Source organism: Apus apus, chromosome 6, assembly GCF_020740795.1.
Source record: "Apus apus isolate bApuApu2 chromosome 6, bApuApu2.pri.cur, whole genome shotgun sequence".
NCBI lineage: Eukaryota > Metazoa > Chordata > Aves > Apodiformes > Apodidae > Apus > Apus apus.
Genome location: NC_067287.1, coordinates 21,231,956 through 21,248,913, shown reverse-complemented (window position 1 = coordinate 21,248,913; position 16,958 = coordinate 21,231,956). Strand labels below are relative to the sequence as shown.

The following is a 16,958-nucleotide window of genomic DNA, read 5'->3' as shown; positions in this document are numbered from 1 at the left end:
AAACCAAACCTTGAATTTTCATATGGCCTTGAGCAAAATTGACTATTTATCTTCCACTCCACACCTTGCAGCATAAATATTGCCTGCCTCTTTTAGGATAATGGTGCCTGTTTTAGAAGTAATACGATCAAGTCTGTGTAGAATATCCATTGTAAAATGAACAGTAACTAGTCTGAACAGTTCTTGATAGAAGGGGAAATGTACAGTGTTTCCAATAATAACTTCAGGATCTGGGTATTACTTCCCATATTTTGGCTTTGTGACACTGCAGTTTTCAAAAAGCTTAATCAAGGGCATGTTTATAAAATACTGGAAAATTTATTACATTCGTTGGGAGAACTAATACTACAATCTTGGCAAAGAAAGGCAAGTAGAACTACTGAAATAAGAGACACAGACAACTATATAGGAAATGCAGTTTAAAATGGCTTACTGATAATTTCTGGGGGAAAGAAAAAATAGGGTGTTGCAAACAAAGTGTGTCCAGTATAGAAAAAGGCTGTAAGTTTCACTTTGAAATCTGCTGTTAGTTCTGTAATCAGATATGTACCTGAAATCTCTAATTCTGTAAATTTATAGAAGTGCATATTATATAAGTAGTAAATATCTTAATTGTTAATTTAAAATGATTTTTTTTTCTTGATTCAGCATGACTTTCTATGCTGGTAAAGTAGACTTGTAAATCTATACAAATGGCAATTTGAGACAGATAATCTTGTTAGAATTGAGCTTGGGCTTCATTGGCTTTGCCTTGCTTTCTCACTAGTGTGTACTTTCTGCTTATCTCCACTGGCATTGCATTGTATTTATCTACAGGGATACATGAGAATGGTACTTAATGGTTTAGACCTTGCTTAGTTTTTAAGCAAGTACAAGACAGCTATAAAATAAATAAAGTGACCAACCTTTTTTTCTTGGCTAATTCTGAAGGATCAGGTCAATAGCAATTAACTCGTGTAAAAAATGTGTTTTTTTCCAGCAAAACCAAGGCAGGTGCTTGTGCTGAATGAACAAATCCATTGAATCTGAAGAAGACAACCCAAATGCAAAATACAGGGTGGATGGGGAGACAGCAGTTCTCGTGACACTGGAGAGAAGTTTATTTTATTGGAAACTACTGTGTTTCTGTTTTGTCTTTTGTTTGTGACTTGGCTAATCTGCAGATTCTGCTGTTTAATAATGACTAAACGCTTGTAACCAACCATCCTGAAATTTGGATTAAACACCAGAGAAAATAACATAAATTTTGCTACTTCGTTTTGGTTTGTGGTGTGATCTTCATTCACTGCTCCGCTGTGCTCTTTCATCTGTTGACATTTCCCTCATTTCCCCTTTTTCCTGTGCACAGCAGACAATTAAGTAGTCTGTGCAGGAGCTACAGATGCAGACATTTGCAGTACAGTTTGCTGGCTGGGTTGTTTCTAGGATTGAAGCAATGGAGTTTTACTTCCTTCTGCACAGAACAGATTGCTTTTTCTTTTTGTGTGAATGCAGTGAATAATATAGATGCTAAATTAATGTAGTGGTATTGCCTGTATTCTTTTATTATTTTAAGTCAAATATATCTTAGGGTAAGCTATCTCTAATAGCAGTGATAATAGTAGACAGTTCATACATAAACCATTTATTTTTCATAATAGGTGGTTGAATAACCATGGAAATAAACCATAAATACATATTATAAAAATATTAAGCATTGCTATTCTTAATACAGATTGTTTTACTTCTCAGTATCTGTGAACTTCCCTTCATGTTTGGAACAAAGATTGGACATGAGGTGGTTTTTTTTATCATCAGTTATGTGCTAGTTCTCCTCCTCTTGAGAATCAGCCAGAAATTGGACAAGTCTAGGTGTGGTAAAGGTAATTGCAGTGAGTATTTAGTCAGTAAGAACTACATGGGTTGCCATCAGCATTGTAGCAGGTTCTTTGTACATGCTGGTCCAGGCATCTAGGTCATGCCTGGACTGGGCTTTGAGCTGGGAAGGGAAATTCTTTGTCTAGTGACCATCCTCCACCCTTTGCTAGTACCAAGCAACTAAAAGAACTTGCCTGATCTGAAAGTAAGAGCCAAAGAGGCAGGAGGGGAGAAAGATGGAGATGCAGCTCAAAGGCAAACAAGAGAAGGACTGAATGTTTCCTCTGGGAACTGGAGTAAGAAGGATGCCTGGACAGACTGACAAAGCAAGAAGACTGAGATGCAGAACTGAACAGGGAACTGAGAAACCTGACACCATGAGCACCATACAAGGAGATAATGTGTAACAGCAGACAATGTGGCAAGGTGAGGACATTTGGCCTTGTAAGGAGTTAAAAGAAATGGAGGAGTCAAGAGGAAAAAGGGACTGATCTGATAAGGGAAATAGGGTGAAACCTGGGTAAACAAAGAAATTTGGATAAGGATTGAAGGTGGAAATACCTGTCTTCAAAGTCTGTTTTTCTCAAGTGATACTGAATTTTCACATCTTAGTGGACTATGATAGGCTTTGTCTTTCAAGCATGTGTGCAAAATGTATTTCAAATTGTTACAAAGATGAAAGGTTTCATTTGTTGCAGTTTATGTGTGCTAAGCTCACGTGTTTGCAACAGTGCAGGCAGGTTTATGACATACCTGCTTTTACTTTTTCCTTAGGGAACAATGTTTTTACCTTCTTTCAGGTAGAAGAAGCTACACTCCTCGCTTCCTGGAAAGCAAATACAAAAGAAAAACAGAAGCATCTACAACCCAACTGTGTTCAATCAAGGTGAGACACTTAAATTTACTCAGTATATTCTGATGTTGTCCCATTTAAATAAAGACCATATCTGCAGATTATCACCTCGAAGTGCTTTCCAATCTTAGTTTCTCTTGTACTCACATCTGTTCAACAGAACTGAAATGAATTTGTATAAACTAGAAATACAACTTAAAAGGAAAATAGCAGAATAATCTTTAGGCTTTATCTGGGATTACAACAGTTTAGAGGACTATGTTTATTATTTTAAAGCACAGTTGCAGAGGAACTGAAAAATTTTCCATCCAAGAGGCTGAAAATTTGTTATTTTTGGTATAATGTACATCATCAAGAGTATGAAACCTACTAGCTGTGTTATGAAGTTTCATGTACTTAATGTTAGCCAAAAGTATCTCATCAGTTGATACTGTGAAAAAGGAGTTAGCAGTCCCAGAAGTTCCATTTTCAGAGGATGTTTCATTGATCAGGTGACTACAATTTTGCAGTGAACATGAAAGATCAAGAAAGCAAGTGGATTAGTTTAATGATATCTAAAACCCACTGATGACATACTCAATTTAATAAATGCTAAAAGAATAATCTGAGCATTCCATTCCAGTGTATTGATACTAACTGAACTTTTAAGTTCATTAAAAGCACAGACTTGGTGTATGCTGCTTGTTATACTAACAAAATATTAGAACTTATAAGTATAGAAAATGTATGTGAAAGGAAAAATCTGCATATTTATGGTTTAAGATTTAAAAATGCTTCCAATTAAAAAAAATACAACAATCCTACATCCTCTCTCATTACTTCTTGTGAGATCCTAACAATGCTCAGCAGCAGAGCTGGAGAGTAAACCTGAATACAAAATGGATTTAGTAGGCAGTTTACTGAGTTAAGAAAAGACAGAGAGGAAAAGAAGTATAAAAAATAGAACATATTAATTGGCACGACAACATAGAGTCCTGTAGCAAGCATACAGCAGTTAGTATTTTGTATAGAATGACAAATTCAGTACAGTGCCTGAGAGAGACATCAGTCTTGCCACACTTTCCTGTCACTTACAAGTATATCACTGTAAATTGGCATTTGGACAAGCCAAAAGCCAAAGAATAAAATTGGTTTCCTAAAGGAGCATGCAGTTGATTAATTATGCTTGGGTCAGACTGGCTGTATTGGAGGGTTTCATTGCAGAGCCAACATTCATTTTTTCTTTCTTTAGTGTCAGGCACATTCTAGCCTCCATTTCCTCCCAACTAACAAGTGCTCCTTAAATGGAGGAGCTGCATCTTTGAACTTGAATAAAATGGTTGTTGTGCAGGAAAAGATTTAGCAGATGATCTTAGAGAATCGGAACCTACCAGTACTCTTTTATTCTATACTAGGAAAAGCATTGCCATTTGTAATGGTTCTGTTTGCTACATACCCTATTAAGCACAGTAGTCGAATGTCATTCTGAGGAATCGGGCAGCTCAGTTTCCACTGACATTGATTACACTCAGCAGTGAGAGGATGAGAAAGAGTGGTGGGTGGAGAAGTGAAAAGAGAGCGTGAGGCATTTCAAGGAGGAGGTTTGCACTCCAGCACTTGCATGTGGGTGACAATCCCTCTGAGAAACATTTTTTACTCTGAAGTGGAGCAGAGTTGAATCTTCTGCACTCACTTCAGGTTTAAATTCCATCCCCACAAACTACCAGCACAGCCTGTAGTTAAATGTGTGTTTATTTAAAATGAGGAGAAAATACAGTAGCAAGAAGTTGCATCTTTAGAATGGAGCTGTGATTTCACGGAGAGAGATACTGGCATTTTAATCCCTGGCATAAATGGGTGTAATTCTTGGTGACAATGCTAAGCCTGTTTGCACGAGGGGCTGAGCTAAACCCAAAGATGATACACACACAATGCTGTTCAAAATCCATCATTTAATGCTTTTTAAATGTCTGTGATCAAACAACTGAAGAGATGGTGTGACAAAGCTGTAGTTGTCACTGAGCATGACTTGCTTTGAGACAAAAATTACGACAAGCACACTCACAATCTCATTTTAGATAAACTCTTCATCTTAAGAGCAAATATTAGTGAGTTGAATAAATACTCAGTGATAGTTACCAAAACTGTGAAATAAGATCTGTTTTTAAAATTGGAAACAATCAGAGCTTATATGAAGAGAGAAGAACAAAATCACACTGGTAATAAGTATGTTTTATTTTACTGAAGTTTACAAAGAACTGATATAATCAACAAGATCTTGGTTTAAATTATTTTTATTTTGTATGTACTTATTTTAATATCAAATGAAAGCAGATGAAGAAGGAAACTGCATGGCACAGACTGCAAAGCATTAAATTATTATTATTATTATTATTATTATTATTATTATTATTATTATTATTATTAATCATCACCATTATTATCATTATTATGTCACTTCAGATATTTAACAAAAAAACTAAACAACACTCTTTGTTTTGCATCAGTTGGCTTGAGACAGAGTATCAGAAACAGTAAATATTTATTTTACCTTGAAAAAGTTTATGTTAATAAAAGGCCTCAGGGCCAAATCTGAAAGAAAAAACATCTTTAAATATTTGACCCAGATTCCCAATGTCATTTATGTCAGTCTAAATCCAGAAGACAATTTAAGTCTGTGGAGTCCCTTCAAAGTACAGACTAGTTGGTTGCAATTAGAATCCAGATTAAGCAGTGCCTAATATTCCTTGTAAAAATAAAAATGCAAACGTAGTAGTACAAAAATATTCTGTCAGTAAGAACATCCACATTAATAATTTAAAAATTGAATTAAAAGTCAATTTCACAGAGAAAATAACTTTGTTCACTACTCTTAACTTTGGTTAAGGGCTGAAATTTGGTTTTAAGATGCTCACATATGAGTTTATATTTTAGTGTAGGAAGCTCAAATTTTTTAATCCTACAACATTCTCGAATGGGTATTAAGTATGATGAAACTTGACAACCATCCGGATAAGCAAGGTTGATTAAGATAAGTGATATAGAGTAAAATGCTTAAGACATATTTTTTGCTGTGTTTCTCTCAAATACTTGAGAAAGTACCTGTGAGAAAGCATGCCTATTCTTAAACTTAACAGTCCTTTGAAATTCAAAATAACAAAATTTGTGAAGATAAAATTGAAAAGAACAATAAGGGAAAAAATTTCTTTTTAAAGGACTGTCAGGAAGTGAAAATCATTATTTATTCTTTCATACCTTTTTAGATGACACAGAAATTGTGTTATCCCGTTACCAAAAGACTTTGCATATTGGTATGTGTTTCTAATGAAATACCAGTAAAGCAGTATAATTTAAACTTCTATTATTCTTTGGGCTTCACTTTTTTTCATAATTGTTTGTTTTCCTTTTCCTATATCAGTCCACCAGATTTAAAAGAAAATGAACATAACAAGACTCTTTGAAAGCCACACATTTTTTATCATAATGCAGGCAAATATACATGAGTGTTGTTTCCAGTGAATTTTTTCTGCCATCTGTGAGATCAAGAATGGGTCAGTTTTATCTGTTACTGGCATTTTTTCTAGCAAAGGTATAGTGTATATGTATGTTTGTGATACTTCAGATTGTTTTCACATTCTTGTTTCCAGCTACCCTACTTTCTGAGCTATGTTAATAAAGCTTTTGGAGGTTCCCAAGTGGAATGTATGTAAGTATTACTTACATATTACTTACATTATCTAAGTATTACTATTTGTATTCATAAAGTAAATAAATACAAAGTTTAACATAAATCTCCACATGTAACTACATGAATAGTGAAAGCTTCAGGCCTCTTGGTTTTCATCCCCAGCTTACTAGGCCAAATCAGCAATGAATGTGCAAACTTTCCCCAGGGGAGCCTAAAGCAACCTTTTTTATCACTCTGAGCTTGCTGCCAAATATTTCAGTGCTCTTTGATTGTTTTTTGATTTTTTTTTTTTATAAACACAACAAAACAGTTATTGCCAAAGAGAAGCCTAAAGGGCTTAGATTATATACATCCATACGTATACGTGTGTGTGTCTGTATAAAAATAAAATGAGAGCATAGGGAACATCAGCAGGCTGGGAGGTAGAGAAATGGAAGTTGGCTGACATCCAATTAGAGAAAAGTCCAGGCATGAGAAAAAAAAGAAGTTATTTAAAGATGCATTTAACATAAGGTGAAAGATAAAGACTGTATGCTTAGAAGTTCTTCCTAAAATAAATAGTAGTATGTGATGAGAAGTAAAAGAAAAGTTATTAATGGACTTCCAAGTTTTGCTCCAGAAAAGTGTATAAGCCATAACTTTCACATTTGGACTTTCTAAGCCCTTTAATACAAGGGGCCTGCTGGGGATCCACATTCTTCGGGAGTCAATATGGGTGCTGAGTCATCAGGAAAGTTGGCCATTTGGTTTTAGGTTTCTAAATATAGAGGTGAACATTTAAAGCCCTAATCTGAGAACAGTGGACACTCGTATGCAGCTTTGGTGACCTGAATGATTTAATTCATAACAGTGCTCGTATCAGAAACAAAACTGCCTGTATTACATGTCATTCTGAAGATTGTAGCTTCTGTGACAGATAAAAAATAGTTAATGAAGCTTAAAAAATGACAAATATATAAGAGTAGCAAGTTTCAGTCTCTGTTAAGCATCAAAACTCTCAGGATAGGTTGTGTGCTCTTGCTCTACCCAAAGGAGGTGTAACAAGTAGACTTTAGGGGAGGGAATAGAACGTAAGGAAGGAAGCTTAGGTTGAGCCTTGGAAGGGGAGAATTTTAACTGTTCAGTTGGGTTTTAGCTATTGTGTTCAGGGGTAAGAAGAATGATTTTGTGGGTGTCTGCCTAGAAGTTGTCGGTTCTCTGAATAAATATTATCCGAGATGATTTGTACTAACTTTACCTTTGCAGTTGGTGTGTTATACCAACATTCCGTGTGTGAGCTGGTGGGTTGTTTTTAGTTCTGATGAACTTCAGGACTTCTGTGACAGAGAATCAGGATTACAAAAAGGTGTATTTTTTAGGTGAAATAGCTGGGAAAAGGACTTCTTAACAGGGTGCAAAAAATGTGTAGCTTTGTTAAGCAACAAAGAACTATCCAGTGCATACAGCATGCAGTGCTTTTGTACAGTGGCAGTTTATGTGCAGCTGATTGGTTAATCAGAAAAAAACCCCTCATTACATTACTACAAGATGTGAGCTTCAAAATGAGACTGTGCCCTCATTTTCTATGAGAACTTAAAATATGCAAAGTTTGAGGTTTTAAAAGTTAGTCAGCCATGTGTGAGTTACAAAACCACAAGTTAGCAACTTAAGTTAAAATTTGAAATGAGTATTTTTTCATTTGCTTCTAGCTCAAAAACAGTTCTAGCAGTTTACTTCCAAGTGGTGTAGACCAAGACAGACAATTTTACAACAAAAGCAGATTTCTTGACAGTATTACAGCAGGATGATGAGAATAATCTGTTTCTGATTAAACTAGGCTGTAGAACTGCACTGATGCTTGTCTTAAAAGATGCCATGACTAGCCTGCCCCTTGCCATAGACTTCTTGTCTGGTCCTCTGCGACACCTGCTAAAAACTTAGAGTTTCTCAGCAGCATGTAGCTGAAGTCAAGATGTCTGGGCTCCAGAAGGTAAATGCCTAGTACATGACCTACAAGTGTATTTCTGCTGCCTGTGATAGATACAAAAAAAGCAAGAAACTCTCAGTTTATTCTGCTAGGAGGAAAATAAGCAAATGTTACATTTTCCAGTGCTTTATGTGGGACTTTCTAACATGTTCTTTTGGAGATGACTGAATACTGCTTTCAATTATGCATGGGGTGCTGAAGGTATTGATTTGTGACCTTATTACCAGTCTTTATTATAGTTCTCTGGGTGCTGTCGTTGCACAGGATCAAAACCAGAATATGTGTGTTTTTCTGAATTGAACTTCTTACTTTTGTCTATTTTATACCTACAACATTCAAAACATTTCATGTGTACTACCATTAATATATAATGGATGACACCTTGCTACAATTAAGAAAATATGGAATGCAGCTGAGATGAGACAGAGATAAGAAATCTGAATTAGTGATTGTCCAAAATACAGCCATTATTCCAGCTTAAAATCTAACGTTGTGTGACTGTTGCTATGTTTCATTTGAATATTGTATTAAAAGAAAATGCAAAGTATTTCCTGTTATAGGCTGCTAGTGTTTCTTTTCTCCAGTGGAAGTGACCTCCCTGTGTCTATAACATTGAGATATACCCAGTTAGGTACCAGCAATTCTCAGCAGTATATTTTGGGTTTTATTTTCTTGTGGAATTCAGTGTCATTTTCATTCAGTCTTTTTCTTCATCTGAAAGCCCTGAAGTTTCTGTCATCCTTGTAAATTCTGAAGATGCTGTTGTATGAGTTGTAGTGAAATTAAATGTACATATAAAAAGCGAATTTTGTATATAAAATATATTTGTAGATTTCTCTAATGAATGTACCAATGTCAGGAAGGGCCCACAACAGCTTCCTTGTCAGTGGCTACTATTACGCAGCTTTTAATTAATACACAATTATAGTCCCTCTTGTGGGGACCATCTCTAGTAGGATATTTTAAATATAATATAGTAGTTCTCTTTCCCATATTTCAAAAGACCCTTGCTCAAAATTGAGGTAACAAATATTATTCTGACTCATAGGAACCAATCAGAAGTTTTGGCACCAACTTCACTCAGGACCTCATAGTAAAGAAATTTCCTAGTCAGATCTGCACTGTTGTGAATACCTGTTCAGGTACATCTGTCAACACTTTGAGTAGTTTAATATCAAGTATTGTTGGGCTGCTTTTTCTAGAACCTTTTTGATATTTGTGGTTTTACTCTTCTAGATAGGGAAGTGTGGAATCTTTTGGCAAAATGAAAAGGAAAATCCTGCAGCTTGAGTATGTCTGTGCATTGCTGCATTGTCAGACTTGCTTTTTAAAATTAGTTTCTCAGTTCTTCTCAGAAGTGCTTTATTAAAAGATTAATGTTGGTGTTCAGCAATCACAGGATAGAAGCAGCCCAGAGCCTGTATCTGCTCCTTACAGAAAAGGCATGTAATAGAAGCAGCGGGATGACTTAATACAAAGAATTTTGAAAAAGGAAGCTAAGCTGTTCTGTGTTCTCATTTACTAGTCAGAGAGATGGAACTGAAAAGTAACCTTTAAGGAACTCAAATCACACCTGAATAATTTGCATTTAGAAAGGATGTTCCTTTCGTGTTCAATTGGTTTATTGAATCTGTGTTAGATTCCTGTAAATGTTGCACAGCTTTTGCATCTCCAGTACTTTGCCTAAATTAAAGACTAACCTTTGGAATCAGGCTTGGCTGTATCACATTTATGTTTAGTCTAATAGAGGTGATGAAAGTCATTGCACTGAATGGCACAAATTTCCTTGGTCCTTTAGAAGCAGCTTAAACAACAGTCTTGCTTGGCTGTTCAGGGTGACAGGAATTAACATTGTTCCTATACTTAGGAACATGCTTCTGCTTGATACAGCCTTCACACACTCATGTTTCAGTAATCTTCCATGAGGGCAGTTGGTGCCGAAGGGGGAAAAGCGGAATATACTTTTCATTCCTGGAATAAGTTAAAAAGAAGGCAAGCACTTTGAGTGGTTAGCAAGCCTGCCTTCATTTTGATTCTACTGACCTGCCATAAAGAAACTTGAAATAAAGCTCACATTACTGAATAAAAGTATTTTGAAAATGAGTGTCATAAGGAGCTGTGGGATTAGTGTGAATATGGTCTGATCTCATTTTTTTCCTCTAATGTGCTGTTCCTTGCTCTGACTGTTCAAAGAGTAATAAATCAGCATCCATATTCTACTCCCTTTTCTCTAGGCACTCCAAGAATGAGCTTTGGGATATTTAAGGGATCTACTAGATCCACTGAAATTCAGATAGAAAACATGGGTCATCTAGAACAACAGAGCTTTCCACAGCAATAGCAAAGGTTGACTGTGTGAGAACAGAGTTTTCTTTGGAAATGGTTCAGCTCTGTCTCAGAAGCTACAGAAAAAGAACATTTAATTAATGTTGTGTGCTCCAGCATAGGTACCCACATTTGTGCACACATACTTGTTAAAACAAAATTAAAATTTCAAACCAAAGCAAGCTGACTTGCTGCTTCCCAGCTCCCTGCAGACAAAATCTTAAAACTGCACAGATAGTAGTTGTGTTGCTTTACACGTGCCTGAGATGTAGTTGGGAAATAATACAGAAATACATAGAAAATAGAATTAAAAATAGAAACTAAAGTGCAGAAATATCTTGCTGGTGTTTTGTTTGCCTCTAAATAATGTTATAAATAAGTGAGTATGTACAATTGACCATGGATTAGCCTTTACCCCTGAGGCTCTAAAAACTTGATTTGGAACAAGTTTTACAGGATATTTTTTAAACCTCTTTGGATATTTATTTTTTTACTTTTTCAATAAGTTGGCATATAAATTTATGAGTGTACTGTGGTACTACCATCAAAAAAAAAAAAAATAGTGACTAGAATAAGTGATAAGGAGATAGAACTGGTTCAAAAAACCAAAGTACAACAAAAACAAAGTACAACTCCCATTGGGAACCTGGGTAGGTATCATACAAATAATGATTGAATATGTCCTCTAATGAAGGACCATTATTATGGGAAGCAGGTAGTCTCTGTTTAAAATAAAAAGCTAGGTACAATTATATTAATTGTTAGCATGCAAACAGCTAAAGGAGCCCTCTGAGTTGCTACCCTTACTACCTGAAGTGGAATTGTCTGATAGGAAAATTGGGTTGGACTTTCTGTGAAAAAATTGCAAATTGTGCACAAAGTTGTGAGTCTTATGACTAATTTTAATTCTTTAAGATTATGTTTTGTTGGCTATGAAACAAATATTTTGGCTGTTCCTGAGTTCTGTGAGCTTTATTAAGTAAATTAATAACCAATACACTTGATATATCTGATAGCAAACTATGTTCCCTTTGCTTCCCTAGGATCCTTGAACCTTGACTGAATCCTATCATCCGAGACAAACATTGCTTTCAATGTTGTTTCTGTGACAGCTGGATATGAACAGGGAATCTATCATTGGAAGGCAGAAAATGCATTGTCTTTTATTGGTCAGGTCTGATAGATATGCTCTTTTATGTATCAGCATTGAGTCTTATGTAAGATTTTGCAAAAGTGAGAATAAGTTTTCCCTAGACAGATGAGTAGTAAAGGGTTAGTACATCTGTCCATACAATAACTCCTAATGTGAAATTCTAGCCTTATTTATAACAATTAGAGCTTTGCCACTGACTTAGGTAGGATCAGCTTTACTTAGAAGGTGCAGTTGTGCTTTCCTAGGAAAGCTAATGTATAAAATACAGCCTCTGCCAGCACATCATCAATGCAATAGCATAGAAAGGGGATAACATTGAATGACATTCATAGCCAGTAATAGCTGCTGCTAGGATCCTGTCCAGCTAGTGTAACTAGCTCTCCAGGTTTATATAATATTATTTTCTTTGTACCTCAATGAGGTAGACTCAGGACAAGTTGGGATTCTTTGTGGAACTGTTGTCAGCATTTGTTTTTTGTAATTTTTCTGAAAACCAGCAAAGAATGTCAGACATGGTAAAGCTTCTTTGATTTTTATTGATAAAGCACACCATTTATTACTTAGTAAGTTTTTTAAGCCCTTCAAGGCAGTTTTTAATTTTTCAGCTCTCTTTTTTGTTTCTGTCTAGTTCTGTATTAGCTTCCTATCCTCAGATCTTGCTGTTTCTGAACAGCTATTGTCACGCACGCATTTCCGAGAGGTATTTTGCACCTCCTGAAAGAAGGGAAAAGACTTTTGATTTGGATGCCAGTCTTCACTGACCCCAGTGCTCTGTGGGTAGCTTGCTGTGGACATCAGCAACATGACAGAGGTTGTTGACCAGTAGGTTACCTACAAGTGAAGACTGCTGCTCCCTATCTTTCAGGTAAGACTTTGATAGGGCTGTTTAGATGTCAGCTAAGAAAATAACTCCTTTATGTGTTTGCATGAGAATTAACCGTATAGATAAAATTATATTGCATAATAGTTTCCTGCAGGTCCCCAGATACTTGATAGAGTAGTCCGAAATTTAATTCAGCCTCTCCCTATGAAATTGGATCTTTGCTTTTTACTTCTGATTGCTTCTCTCAGCTCGATGAATGACATAGAAGCACTTCTTTCTCTGAATAGTGTCTGGATGCCTCCTGCCAGTGCAATAGGAATCACCTTCTGCGGAGTGTATACATACATGCAGCCATAACACCTATAATGAGTGCTTCAGTGCACTGTGCAGTGTCTTCTCCCAAATGAAGGAGGCTCTGACACATCAGTTTTTCCCTGCCTGTATTTGATTGCACACTTAAAATCAGCTGACTCTTAGATCAACTAGCGCTTTGTAGCTTTAAACTCAGCCGTGGCTGTTGTCTATGTTAGGGAATTCTTCTGTCACTGTAAATGGTAAAGCAAGACTCATATTGAGCTGTTCCTGGAATTTCTTTGCAAAGATCCTCCTTGAGAAGCCTGCCTTTTCATGATTGCAAATAGGAAAACTCTTGAAGGAGCATGTATACACAGTAGGGAGTACTTACAAAGGGAAAAACAAGGATGTTAATGAATAATTGCCAAAAATGAAGTGAAGAAAAATTTATGTATATCAAACAACAGGGAAGTAGAACAGTAGTGTGAGGTGACAGAGTCCTTGTAGAGTATGAAAGTACTGGAAGTTTTAGATGTGGTATTAGATGTCACCATCCTGAGATACTCAGCTTGGCACTGTGAAACCACTTTATTGCCTCATTTCATGCTAGTGTGTTTCAGGCTACGTGCTGAGTATCTCCATTATTTGGCTTTTTATACTACATGCAATAGATTCAATTTTTGTATTCTTACAGGCAATACCTTTAGCAGTATGCCCTGAAATGCCTTACGGATTCAAACTGTCCCTTAATCAGTCTTGCAGTGGATGCAGTTTTGATCTTTTTCTGTAATGTATGAAGTATGAGACTAGATTCATCCTGGCATGCATCTGTCAGACCAGACTGAAAGCATTCAGCTAGAGACACGTCATTACCAGAATGGGGCCAACAAATTGGAGACAATCTAAAAAAGGGGGATAGAAATATAACATAGATGGGAAATAGAGGATATCTCAAAATAAGGTCATAATGGAGGACATAAATTGCACATCTACCCCAACAGCAATGGGACATCCTCAAAATATGCTACAGTATTTGAATACTGATACTGATTTTTAAAAATATGTAACAAATACAGATTGTTTGTGAAAAGAACAGCTGTGGGTCAAGATGTAACATAACAGAGAAAACAACTCTGCAAATATAAACTTGTGTCGTTAGTGGACAGTAACTGCTTCCTACTAAAATTGGCGAGAATGATGAATCCCAACCCTCTTCATATTTATTGAAGAATTAGGAAGCTAATGAGAGAGTACAGCAAAAAACTCTCTTTTGCCTTCTAGAAAAATCAGCAAAGCTAACATTGCAGATTGCAAGCAAGAGATGAATGTGTCTGGTTTGATCTTTGAGCCTCTTTGGTTGGGTGCAGGTGAGTCAATGTCATCTCTGCATACTGTGGCATGTTTTAATATCTGCTGTTAGTTTTTGGGTTAGTTTGCAGTTTAAGTCCTTAACTTATGATTTCCACCCCCCCCTCCCCCTTAATTTAGCCATTGATTACACCCCAGAAGATGTGATTTGCTTGAACTACCTTGTTTGTTGTGGTACTACTGTTCTTGAAGTAAGCAAGGAAAAACTATATGATAGGCATTTAATTTTTTTCTTTCTCAAGAGCTGCTACTGTCCCTTTTGTTGAGAAGAAAATGGGACCGTGTGGAAAGTTAGATTTCATCTAATGCATTAAAGGACAGTTTGTGGGGTTTTGCCTATAACTAAGGTCTAACTGAGTTGCAGGGCTCTGAGAATATTTTGTTTTCCTATATGCTCACATACTTAATTGTTACCTTTCCTGCTTCTCTACTTTCCACTGCTTTTCCAAAGGGGCTGAATGAAAGCAGTATAATCTTGTTGAATATATTCTGTGGTTCTTGCTGATGAAGTAGATGAACAGCTGCTGGGAACAGTCTGGGAATACAATTTGGTGAAAAAAAAGAGATGAGATACAAACCAATTCCCTTATGATGCCATTCATTCTAGATGCACTATTATACCAGAAGGGTGGAAAGATGGAAAGGCCCAAAATTCAATTTCAGTTTCAGCAGGTTTAAAAATAAGCAATTCTACATACCTTGCACCCACAAAAACGTGTATTTATAGGCACAAACTTTCACTTTGTAGGTAGAAGCTGCACAGCTGGTTATATACATTTGTTTTTTTCCTACATAAGAACTTCCTTTTACAGGCACAATCATTGTACTTTTTTCTCAATATTTCCCAAACAGTCATGCTAATTTGTACATTATATAGTTTGTCTCTCTCTTTGTGCTGTAAACAAAGTTGGGAAGGGGGAGAAAAGCCTATGTTTTGGCATGCAGGACAATAAAAAATCCAATCCAGAAAATGAAAAGGGAGTCATTGGCATGTGTCAGTGTTCCTGCAATATTCTCCTGCTTACATTGCTGCATTGTAAAAATCTGGCATGCAATTGTGTGTTAAGACTGGAAATTAAAGCTAATCTCCTCAGTTGCCTTATGAATGACATACACCAGCTGAAGCAATAGGCATTTTGCTTTCTTGTCTTGCTACTTCAGCAAATTCTTTCTCAGGTCCTTTTCACCGAGCAGCATCTGGGCAACACACACAGAATTAAACACGCCAGTCTACAGAAACAGGAGAACCAAACATAGGAATTATATTGATGTTGGATAAATTACCATTTAGTGTATTTTTGTTAATTCATGCTATTTTGGAAAGGCTGATCAGATTTTTTGATGGGGATCTTGGTAATACAGAGCATGTTGTGGCCTTTGGCCACACAACCCGTATTTTGAACCAGATCTGGTTTACCAACTTGTTTCCTTTCATCCCACTGCAGGCCAGTAGCTGGGAATTGGATTATTTTCTTGTTTGGTTGATTGAAACACATGGAAACCCTCTTATGCTATGTATGTTTTATAAACTAAAACCTTGGTCTGAAAATATAACTATTTTAGAGTTCCAGGAAGGGAATTTTAGAGAAATATTTTAAAATGTTATTCTGGAACATAACTTTTTTTATGGTTAGCTAACTTGGTAATGATCAAAAATGGAAAAAGAAAGATGTATTTTTTTTTAAATTAACTTTTATAAATCATCTGAAAGTTTAACAGTAGTCATGAAGACTTTAACATCATTATGTTTTTGTTTCTTTAAAAGGAATTGCATTAGCTCTCAGGACAAAAGTGTCATCAGATCAGCTGTAACTATAGCTTGACATTTCGTGCCTCTGTGCATAGCTTGATATTATCTAAGAACTGGTAACAGTGATACCTAAGGCTGTCGTGGATAAACACAGAAGGTTTCTGATGACAGCATCTTAAGCACAGGAGAAAAGCTCTTGTGTGATTTATGATACCATCATAACCCTCAGATGCTGACAGAGCTTCATTCACAGTTTTTCAGTGAGTTGTTTTTCTGTATTTCATGTATTGGTTTTGTTTCTTGTTGAAAATAATAGATTTTGAAATATTTAAATAAACCCAGGTTAAAATTAAGAATTTAAATCAAAATACCTTTTACTACCCTGGTTATTTTAAAATAATTCAAAATCTCAGGTAGACATCTTGATGGTTATAAAATGGATGCTTTGGACAGTGCAAGTGTATTTTAGGAAATAATGCAATTAATCAAGAATATATATTATTTTTAGTTAAATTTAACACAATACTATGATTTCTGCCATGTGGTTGATCATATCACTCAATATGACACTCAGCTCTGTAATCATTATTAAAATAATATAGTATTAAATTGCTTAAGTTAGTGTTATTTTTTTTTGCACTTTCCTAATTACTTTTTATTTTACACAAGTTTTGTTTTATTTTGCTAAGGACTTGGCTGCCTACAACAGTTGTACAGCCTAACCTGTAGCAGCCAAGTTAAAGGAAATAGATTCTCTAGTACTGAAATAATTTCAGGAAAAAAATGGAGAGGGTCAGAAAAAGACCTTAAAAGGTCATTCAGTCCATCCCTGTTCTGAGACAGGAAATGGGTAACTAGGTCATCCCTGGCAGATGTTTGTGTAGGCTGCTGTTAGAAACCAC

The 16,958-nt window shown here is 35.9% G+C and overlaps 1 protein-coding gene across 5 annotated transcripts in view; it reads left to right on the top strand.

Moving 5' to 3' along the window:
• The window catches only part of METTL8 (methyltransferase 8, methylcytidine), an 83,182-nt gene extending 81,924 nt beyond the window's left edge, over positions 1–1,258 (top strand). For all 5 annotated transcript variants that reach the window (XM_051623268.1, XM_051623267.1, XM_051623270.1 and 2 more), the window contains one exon: positions 980–1,258. The gene's annotated coding sequence lies outside the window, so the exon portion shown is untranslated. The remainder of the gene's footprint in view (positions 1–979) is intronic.
• Positions 1,259–16,958: the final 15,700 nt, after the last annotated feature.